Below are 10,477 nucleotides of genomic sequence, written 5' to 3'. Positions count from 1 at the left end.
CAAATACGTGCCCCCAATTTACTGGGGAGAAATCCAGGAAGACCAGCCTAAATCTCAAAAACCAAAGACTGGGAAGACAAAAGACAGGAATGACCATCGCCCAGGTGTGTTACCAGGCCTGAAGGTTCCTTTGTTAGGAACAAAAGGCTTCCACATGCATCAGCAGGGCTCAGCAGGGGTCAAACCCTGCAAGGGACCCAGAAGGGTCTGAGGGGTGGGGGGTGAAACACTGCAGGGGACCCAGGAGGCTCTGACAAGCAAAGGCTCGTGCTGGAGCGGCGAGCCCTTCATTGTTCCAGAGAGATTTGGAAACGGCGGCTTAGGTTTTGGAGGTAGCTCTCACTCTCAAGCCCCAGAGAAAGTGACACTTCTTGTGGATGGCACCGTTTTGTGGTAAATCCTCAAATTTTCACTGCTCATCCAGATACCATGTTGGGAAGGATGTTTGGGCCAGGAAAATAATACAACTTCACACGGGAGAGTACGAGATCGCAGAAGGGATCAGCGCCACTGTGTTTTGCACAGTTCTGGATTATTGCAAAACTGGCATCATCAACTGTCCAGATGGTATCTCTATCCCAGACCTCAGAGACACCTGCGACTATCTCTGCATTAACTTTGACTTCAACACTATCGGATGGTGCTCTACTGCACGAGCTGTGTAACATGGTGCCCACAAGCAGTTTGACCAATACCTCGAGGAACTGATTCTTCCCATCACTGTGGGCTGTGCCAAGAAAGGCGAGTGAGAGTGTCACATCGTTGTGCTGACAGACAAGGACTCCGTGGACTGGGATGAAGATCACCCCTGGCCCATGGGGGAAGAGTATTCCCAAATTCTTTACAGCTCCAAGCTCTACAGAGTCTTCAAACACATCGAGAATCGAGATGTTGCTAAAACTGTGTTAAAGAACGAGGCCTGAAGAACATTCGCATTGGAATTGAAGGTTACCCTACCTGTAACGAAAAGATCAAGAGGAGACCTGGTGGGCGGTCTGAAGTTATCTACAATTATGTGCAGCGCCCTTTTATCCATAAATCCTGGGAAAAGGAGGAAGGAAAGAGTCGCCTGAGGATTTCCAGTGTGTCCGCAGCAAATCCCTCACTAATCTGGTGGCTGCTGGAGAGGACGTCTTGGAGACCAGGAGATAATGATGCATCACCCACCACAGGTGGACGAGCTCGACTGGCTAAACGCTCCACTCTCTCAGATGGCTCCAAATGACTTTCAAGATTAGGAACAAATGGAGTCTGCCCGTTGCTGGGCTCTCTCTGTGTGGGTATCCCCAGCCAGGCCTCCCCATCCTCTGTGGTTTCTCACCCTTAGGAGATGCTTCCTCCTGTCTCCTCCCCCGAGTCATTAATGTGCCCTTTTCTGGGTCTGCCTCTGACTGGGTGAAGAAGCAATCGGCTTTACCAGCCCTGGCAAACAAACCGTTTGGGTCTGGTGCTTCGTTGAATCTTTGCATAACTGCAGCAGAGGAAGTTGACTGTTGCCTCACATTTGCACAGCAGCCCACTCTTCCACCTGGTGGGTGGCTTCGCATCAGACAAAGTGCTTAATACAAAAGGACCAAACGTCAGAGGAGACAGCCTGCCGGGGCGGTGTGTCCACCTGTGTGGGTTGTGTACCAGGGTGGGTGAAAGGCGGTGCCTGGGCGCTGCACCCAGAAGCCATCGGGATAGAGTGTCTGAAAGGAATTCCCAAGAGCTTCAGCTCAGTGCTGCTTTTCACTAACACAGGAGCAAACCAACCCACAAGACAAGGTCCGTGGCAGGAAGAGCAGTGACCCAGAGGTGTGCCTGTGCAGCCTGATGCTTCATTTGGAAGTGAAACTTGTAAAGGAGGTGGCAGAATGGCTCCAGAATGGGCCAGCCGGACCCTCTTCTGGCAGGAAGCTGAAGTGCCTGTCCCCAGAGACAGTGCATGGCTGTGGGTGTGGTAGGAGACTGATGCCTTGAGGATTTGCTTGGCACTCACCCTCCTTTGAGCTCCAGGGTGAGGGCATCTGGTGAGCTGGGCAGGTGCTGCCTCAGGGCTCTCACACCAGTAAGCTCATTTAAAAAAAACAAAAACAAACAAACAAACAAAAAACCACAGGCCATTAGCAACCAGAACACGGTAAGAAGGTAATACTGTGTGTGGTCATTCCCCTAAATCAGGTCAGGCCTTGTTTAGTTTATCCGTCCATGTTTCCATGTGTGGAAGATGGCAGTCCAGGTCATTCCCCAGCCCTTTCTCTGACATTGCCATGGTTGTTTGTAGAGTATAGTGCTGTATCTGCCCAATCTAGGCGTATAGCTTATAATTCTAACAACTGGATTGTGTGTTTTTTAAGGGGTTGGAAATTCCAGCAACACTGTCTGTTTCAAATTCCAGATGTTCTTTTTTCTATCTTCCTCAAAGGATTGTTATTTCTTCCTAAAGGGCTGTACCCCCTACTTCCATTCCCCCTTGTTGCTTTGTAAGTCATAGATGTTTAAAACATTTTTGCTAGATCTGGAAAGTCATCAAGTGTTATAATTGAGAGAACTAGCCCTCAACTAAGGTCACAAAGTCTTGTAGGAATGAGAAGTTGAACTTACCACAGTAGGCTGCCTTAATCAGCCTGGTCTTATGCTTTTCCCTAAACAGAAGAGGTCACATAGCCTGTTAGTAGAAAAGCTTACAAATATGGGAAAATCCAGTTTTCCAAATAAAACATGTCCATCTATCTATTCAAATAGAAATAATTTTGTCAGTCTAATATGATAAAAACTTAATACAATATATATATAATCCTATATATGGTATGGTATATATATATACCATATATATACCATACATATATGATAAGTGCATATATATATATATATATATATCTTTCCTTTAAGTTCACTAAGAATGGACTCAAGCTAGTAATGGATCATAGCAGTAGAAATTTTGTCTATACACATTACTTGATATGCAATACCTCACTTATAATGTATGAATGATATCACACTACATACTAGAGCAACAATGGATAGAGGTGCAGAGACTATGATGACAACAGATCAGGGTTGTGTAATGCCCAAAATTAACCCGTATGCCTCACCTGCCCAGGGACCAGGTAACTTCCTGGAATGCTGGAAGCTGTAGTTCTTGGAAAATAACAAAGTCCAATGGGAAAATGCCTGTCCTATAGGTTTGTCCTTATAAACTCCTGCAACGCATGGCTTGAAACCATTCTTAGCTGGTAAATTCCAGGAAATGGTCCTCAGCAAAGTCTATCCCTTGTTCAATATTTATTATTTAAAGCTTGCTTTAAATTTGGACCAAAATGCTGGAGCTGGTTTTTCTAGTCAATCTCAGGATTAACAGTTGCTGTAGAATAGTTCTCCCACCATCATTACAATTGTTAACTTGGTCACAAAAGACACCTAAGGTCATAGGTAAGGAGTTATTAGGTGAAATGATACTATGGGATAATGACCCCAATTAAATGACTGTACAGGATAATCATGCCAAAATCCTTAGGAGTCCTGAGAAAGGGAAAGGCCCAGCAGCAGCTCCCTGATCTCTGTGATTTTATTAGGAACCAGGAATCTGTCTTCTCACTGTGTTATGTCCAGGGCTATGTACCAAGAGGACAGAATCCAAGTTTGACAGGGATGGCTTTAGACAAACTGTTTTCTTTTTTTTTTTTTTTTTTTTTTTTTTTGGTTCTTTTTTTTGAGCTGGGGACCAACCCAGGGCCTTTGCCTCCTAGGCAAGCGCTCTACCACTGAGCTAAATCCCCAACCCCGACAAGCTGTTTTCTGTTGTGGACTTTTCAATGCACCTAAGCAAAGAAAACCATCCCTACAGTATCTACTGCAGATATCCACCCCTTCCAGGCTCCATTGGCCAAACTTAGTCCAGCTTTTGATAAGGGGTTATCAAGTTTAGTGAGATCCAATCATCGTTTACCTGAATCTCGAGCACACCCGGGGTTTTGATAACAGGAGAGTGGCCATCTAGACAGTGAATGTAGCCATATCAGGGTCATGGCATTTCAGCTGCCCCAAGAACTGTGTTACAAAAGAACACATAAGGCAAATGGCCCTGAAGGCAACCCCCAGGTGCATTGATTATTTTGAATAAAAATAACAATGCCCTTTCTTGCTTGTGAATTATTGTGTCAAGCACTTAACCATCCTCTCTCTGCATATACTAGACTGCAGCCTTAGTAATTCTTTTTAATAGATCCCACCAACATCTTGGAATCCATTTCTGTTTCAAAAAACAAAAGATAAAAATAGATCGTAACTGACAGGAACCATGGTCATATTTTCAATAATTGTTCTAGAAGCATTTTATAGTAAGTGGATTTTTAATGCGGAAGACTGTGTGAACTCTGTGGTTAAGTTGGAATGAGATGACTTAATGGTGGGTGCTATGCACTCACATTTGGATCAACTCAAGGTCTGTCCCATAAAAATGTCCAAACTATGCCTGAGTTGCTTGTGTTCAAGTTGGAACCTCCCATTTTTCTGCTTAGATTAGACTTGAATGATAAGAAACCTCAGGAAGTTTGGAAAGACAGGCTTGTCAGAGGCCATTGTCTTGTATGTTGTAGTTCAGATATATATACAAGTCATTCCACTGTACACACTGGCTACAGGTACACAGAAGCTATAAAACTTTCCTAGGAATTCTCATTTTGTGGACACAGCAGAAATCTAGTACTCCCTACTGTTAGCCACTTGGCCTTTTGGGCAGCTGTCTTGGCAACTGTGCTCTCTGCTCCTGGCAGTGTGTGTGTGTGTGTGTGTGTGTGTGTGTGTGTGTGTGTGTGTGTGTGTGTGTGTGTGTATACCTTCTAGATTCTGTGAGACTGGTGTCCAGCCAGCTCTAATATCTGTCTGTCTCCCTCATACTCCATGATACTGAGGTTACAGATACATTGGCACCGTGCCTAATTTGCAGGTGGGTTCTGGGCGTTTGAACTCAGGTCCTCCCGCTTGCACAAAAATCATTTCACCACTGAGCCATCTCTTCTGTCCCTGTAATTTGTTGACCTCAGACAAAAGCCTGGCAGCTTAAAACAAAGGTTGTGTATAACGCATTCTTCCACCAGCAGGCTCTCAAAAAATTTCCAGCCTTTTAATTCTTTAATTGGTAGAGAAAATGAAGCTGATCAAGTCTCCTAAATGGTAATATAGGGGTTCTGCTTACTTCCTTGTTCACTGTGGCCTGTTTAGCCTGCTTTCTTATAGCACAAGGGACCCCCAGCCCAGGGATGGCCCCATCTACAGTGGTCTGGGCCCTCCCACAGCAATGGCTGATGAAGAAAATGCCTTACAGGCTTGCCTACAATCCCATCTTATGGAACATTTTCAAATTGTGGTTCTCTCCTCTGAGATGACTCCAGTTTGTGTCAAATTGACATAAAACTAGTCAGAACATGAATGTTGACCCCCCCAAAATTCTGATGAATAAACTCATAATGAAAATCTGATTTCTTAACTTCCAATCTTTAAATACTAAATTTTTTATTTCTAATTCAGTATTCTTGGACCTTAGCCTGGGAGACTTTCAAGAAGGGATTTATAATATCTTTTAGTAGTTCAGTGTTACAGTGAGCCACATAAAATTAATGTTTTTGAGAGTTAAAGGCAGCCTAATATGTATTATGGATGGTTTATCCTATCACCAAAGTTCAGGTGACGTAGTCTACACTGAACAGTTGTTGTACACGCAAGGCTCTGTGTAAGACTAAAGATGATGTTGGGATATTATAAAGACAGAATCAGGCAGGAGGAGTTCATGGTGATGAGAGTGAATGACAAGCTGCTCTGGTCTCCTGTCTGAGAGTTGAGCTGCTTCTTCACAGATCTGCAGTACAGAAGTGAGGCCAGTGTCAGTCTGTCCCTTCTTTGGCCTCCCCAAATAGAGAGAGAGATTGGTCAATTAATTTATCAAAAGTTTTTCAGTTTATATTCTAGTAGAATGTAAGTGATATAAAAATTTAAAAATAATACATACATACATAGACAGGAAAAGCCACACTTAAAAAGACATTAGGAACTAACCTTGTTACCACCCCATAGGCCCTGAAAACACACAGTAAGTTCCTTGGTTTAGATGAAGATATTTTAAAGTAACACAATTCACAATAGGATAAAGGAACAAAAGAAAGATTTGAAAAAAAAAAAGCTCTTTTTCTCCTCTCCACTCTCAGTGCCCCTTTCTCTCCCCTACTTGCCCCCTTTCCCCACGGCAACTTCCCTGGCCTTGGTCCTTGGGGCCAGTGAACTTGCCCACCAGAAAACATCTTCCCAATAAACCTGTCTTTAATATAAAAAAAGAAGTATTTGAAGAAGCAATTGTTGATAAATTTTAAAAATTAAGATTGATACCAGCTACATAACTTAAAAATTCATAAAATATTAAAGAGAAATAGATCTGAAAATTAAAAATTTAAAGCCCTATAAATCAGAAATCCAACTAGCTACATCTATAACCAAAACAATAAGCCTGTCAAAAACCTATACACATAGGTGTGCCATATATGAATTTCAGAGAAGAAAAGATTTTGAAGGCAACCAGAGAAATAATAGCAACATTAATGCAGAAAGTGAAAATAAGAATTATAGTCATTGTCAAATCAGAATTTGTAGTAGCTTGAAGGTATCTTTAACATGCCTACAGGAAGAAAGAAACTAGTAATCCATAAGTGTACATACAAAGTAAAGAGAATAAAGACTTGTGCAGACAAACAAGTGTTGAGTGCACATCATTTGTGTACTTGATTCAATCAGTGGATCAACTTCATGATAAAATGTTTTTCAGGCAGGAGAGACTATGACACCAGAGAGAAACCAGGATCTATACTGTGCAAAAACATACTAAGAATCAAATAAATGAAAGTTTAAATAATTTTTATTTTAACATTCTCTACAAGAAAATTGGCAGTGGTAAAAATAGTATCAATAGTCTATGTGTTTACAGAACACACAGAGGTAAAATATGTGCTAACGCTAATAACAGCACCACAAAAGTTAGGAAGGAAAATTGAGAATTTATTATGCTAAGTTCTTCATAGTGCATGTAATTTGAATGTAGACTCAGATTCATTAAAAGCGTACACTGTAAACACTGGGATAACTACAAGTATTAAAAATAATCGTGATGCCCTTTCATATGAATACAACATGCCCTCCAGACCAAGGAAGACCTGGAATTTTAGAATCATGAGGTCCTTTACTGCACGGACAAGCGCTGGAGTCTCCTGGGAAGTCAGAGTAGAGCTGCCTCAGGACTTAGGTCTGGCCTTGCTGGAGGACGTGTGTCACTGTAGAGCTGGGCTGTGACGTCTTATGCTTAAGCTCCGCCCAGGGCGGAAGGCGTCCCTTCCTGGCCACCTTCGGATCAAGAACTCTCAGCTCTATCTCCAGCACTGCCATGTTTCCTGCTAAGATGATAATGGACTGAACATTATCTGAAACTGAAGGCAGCTCCAATTAAATGTTCACCTTTGTAAGAATTGCCTTGGTTATGGATCTCTTCACAGCAATGAAACCCTAAATAAGACAGTGGGTCCTGCTGGCTTGAAGTCTAATGTAGGGAAATTCATTAAATATTAACAAATGCTTTTCAAAGAGAATAACAAGGAATGAGTAATAAATCAACTGTAATGATGAAATGAATAATAAAAATGTCCAATTATAGCTAGAAATGCCACAGATTTTAATATTAAACACATAAAAATATATTAATTATGAATTGTTTAAACACATCAATTAAAAGACAGCGAGTATTCAACTGGTTAAAAAGCAATAGTAAACTTTGTACTGTCTACAAGAATGTTTATGGTGCAAACCTTAACCAATAGAATTCTGAAGTCTCTATACTAGTGTTGGACCAAGTAGAACTCAGAAGATAAAATTATGAAGAATGATGTTGCTTGGAAGGAAAAGGCTAATTACTAAGAATTTATAGCAATCCAGAAAGTATGTGCCTGGAACGTGAGAGTTTCTAAGGAGGTGGAATAAAGCCTCAAAAAGAGTCCAGGTGGTAGTGGCTCACGCCTTTAATCCCAGCACTTGGGAGGCAGAGGCAAGAGGATCTCTATGAATTCCAAGCAAGCCTGATCTACACAGAGAGTTCCAGGACAGCCAGGACTACACAGAGAAACCCTGTCTCAACAAACAACAAACAAACAAAAAAAGCAGAAGAAAATGTGGAAACCCACAAATATAAATTCAGGACTCCGTTTTTGAGCTGTGCATGGTGGTTTTCATGGCTGTAATCCCAGGAGTCAGCATTCAGGAGTCCGAGGCAAGATGATTAGATGTTTGACCCCAGGCTACCCTCATTTCCAACTGTAAAGCCCCAGGCTTATGTGCAGGTGAGCCTTCGGGTTCCAGCTAAGACTAGAAAATGGACACTTTTGTGTTTAAACCTTGATTGCCAGATGCCACCGGGTGTCTGCTGAGACATTTATCCAATTGGGTTTGTCTCAGATCTTGCATGAACAGCTACACCCAGGCTGGCAGGAGGAATGGTCTAAACAACACATGTTTTGTTGCCATCTTGACTATGGGATAAAGAAGGAGGAGTCATAGTTTCACCACTGACTTGAAGGCGTTACATTGGTTTCTTAGTTGTTAGAACTTAGTTTTTGTCTTCCAAAAATTATGGTTATGCTCTGTCTTTACTCTTTAAAAGGTATTTATTTTATTTTAACACACAGGTACAGTTTAGAGCAGATAATTAAAAACGGACAAAGGTTGTTTAACTCAGATTCGCTTGGTTGTTACTCATCCCAAAGCTGTCAGAGAACCTGCTGAGAATGGCACTTAAGATGATTAAATTCACCATGACAGAGACTCCCAAATCTTAGTAGTGGCCCCTTCAAGGCCTCCAAGATGTGGAAACAATGGCAAAGGACTGCACCTGATTGGGGTGCACTGACCACTGGCCTTACTGCCCCAATGCCTTACCCACTGCCAGGACCTTGCCCGAACCGTGGACAAATGGGGCACAGGACAGGCCTTGTGTTGCCTAAGACAAAGTCAGGTCGGTCTCCCGAGTTTCTCCCCCAGGAAGCTCAGGGTTGCCAGGCCTGGCAGCCAAGGCTGACCTTTCGTGGGACCTTGGTCCCCAGTGAAGCCATCGACACCACAGGATCCCAGTCGGGTGGGCATCCGGGTAACTGGCAAATCTCTGCCATTAATTGATACGTAGGCCTGTGACTTATACTCCCGCCTACTCCGGTAAAATCTACTCCTCTCAGGTCTCTGAAGGGTTTGAAGACTGGACGAGTTTCTTTACCTAAAGAAACTCATTTTTCTGTAACGGATCCCGGTTATCGACCTCCCGTGTCTCATGATGAACAACTGGATAGGAGGAAACGGTAAAGTTTAAAGTTCATGCAAGGTCTTAGGATACGAAAGTTCTGAGAAAGTGTTTTTGGCTCTAAGGTGTTTTAAGGTAAATGCAGGTTACAAGTGTAAATGCAGGTTACGAGTGTTAGAGGATGGAATAAAAAAGTGTGGAAAAGGGGGTTGGGGATTTGGCTCAGTGGTAGAGCGCTTGCCTAGGAAGTGCAAGGTCCTGGGTTCGATCCCCAGCCCTGAAAAAAAAAAAGTGTGGAAAAGAATGAAAAACCCTTCCTGTTCCTTCCCCTCACTGTGGTCCTGGTGCATTGAGACTCCCAGTGTTCGAATATTTAACACAATCCTCCCACTGTGGCTTTTGCTGGGGTTCTAATCCCTTGACTTCCTCCGACCCCTAGCATCGGGAATCCCCTGTGTGCACAGTGGGGGATCCTTGTCCCCAGTTGGTTTCTGATCAATCAATAAAGAGCGGATGGCCAATGGCCGGGCAGGTGGAGTGGGGCGGGGCTTGGAGGTTCGTGCAGGTGAGGAACTGGGAGAGGAAAGTGTGCAGAACACCTGACGGGCGAGAAGGTCAGACCCAAGGGCCTCAGTCACGTGAGGCAGGGTAAGTGGACTCGGAACTGCCCTGGGGTAGCAGAGGTGAAGTCAGACTTTAAAAAGATTAGGTTGCAGGGTTGTGGGTCCTATGTCCATGGCGTGGCCGCTCGGGCTGAACTCGGAAACCTGACCAAGTTCAGCCAACTCTGTCGCTCAGTGGGTGTTGGGCACTTGAGGGAAGCCGGGACCCCGCCCAGGGATGGGAAGCTCAGTCTGCGGTGCAGGACTGGCGGAGCTGGCTCAGGGGTCCCTGGGGCTGCAAGGAGGCCGGGGCCATCCGGGTCTCAGGCTCTTGGACATCCTGGCGCCACCAGGAACCGCAGAGGAGCTAAGAAAGGAGTAGGGCCACGCAGAGGCTGGGTCAGGGCAGGGCTGCAGAGAGACAGGAGCGGGGAGCTCTGCCCGGCCCTGGGGGGATTAGGGTTGCAGAGCTGAGGAGGTTGAAGAGAATGAGGCTGAGGGCTGCAGGAGTTAGGGCTGGGGCTGGGGCCAGGGCTGGGGGCTGGGAGCTGAGGAGCTAGCCTAGGACTAG

The 10,477-nt window shown here is 44.1% G+C and overlaps 1 pseudogene; it reads left to right on the top strand.

Annotated features, from left to right (window-relative positions):
* The first annotated feature begins 356 nt into the window (after positions 1-356).
* LOC116904521 lies at positions 357-1,238 on the top strand (annotated as a pseudogene).
* Positions 1,239-10,477: the final 9,239 nt, after the last annotated feature.

The sequence above is a fragment of the Rattus rattus genome, chromosome 6 (genome assembly GCF_011064425.1).
Source record: "Rattus rattus isolate New Zealand chromosome 6, Rrattus_CSIRO_v1, whole genome shotgun sequence".
In the NCBI taxonomy this organism is placed as follows: domain Eukaryota; kingdom Metazoa; phylum Chordata; class Mammalia; order Rodentia; family Muridae; genus Rattus; species Rattus rattus.
Note: the sequence above shows the minus strand (reverse complement) of the source record. Positions and strands in the feature narration are given on the sequence as shown.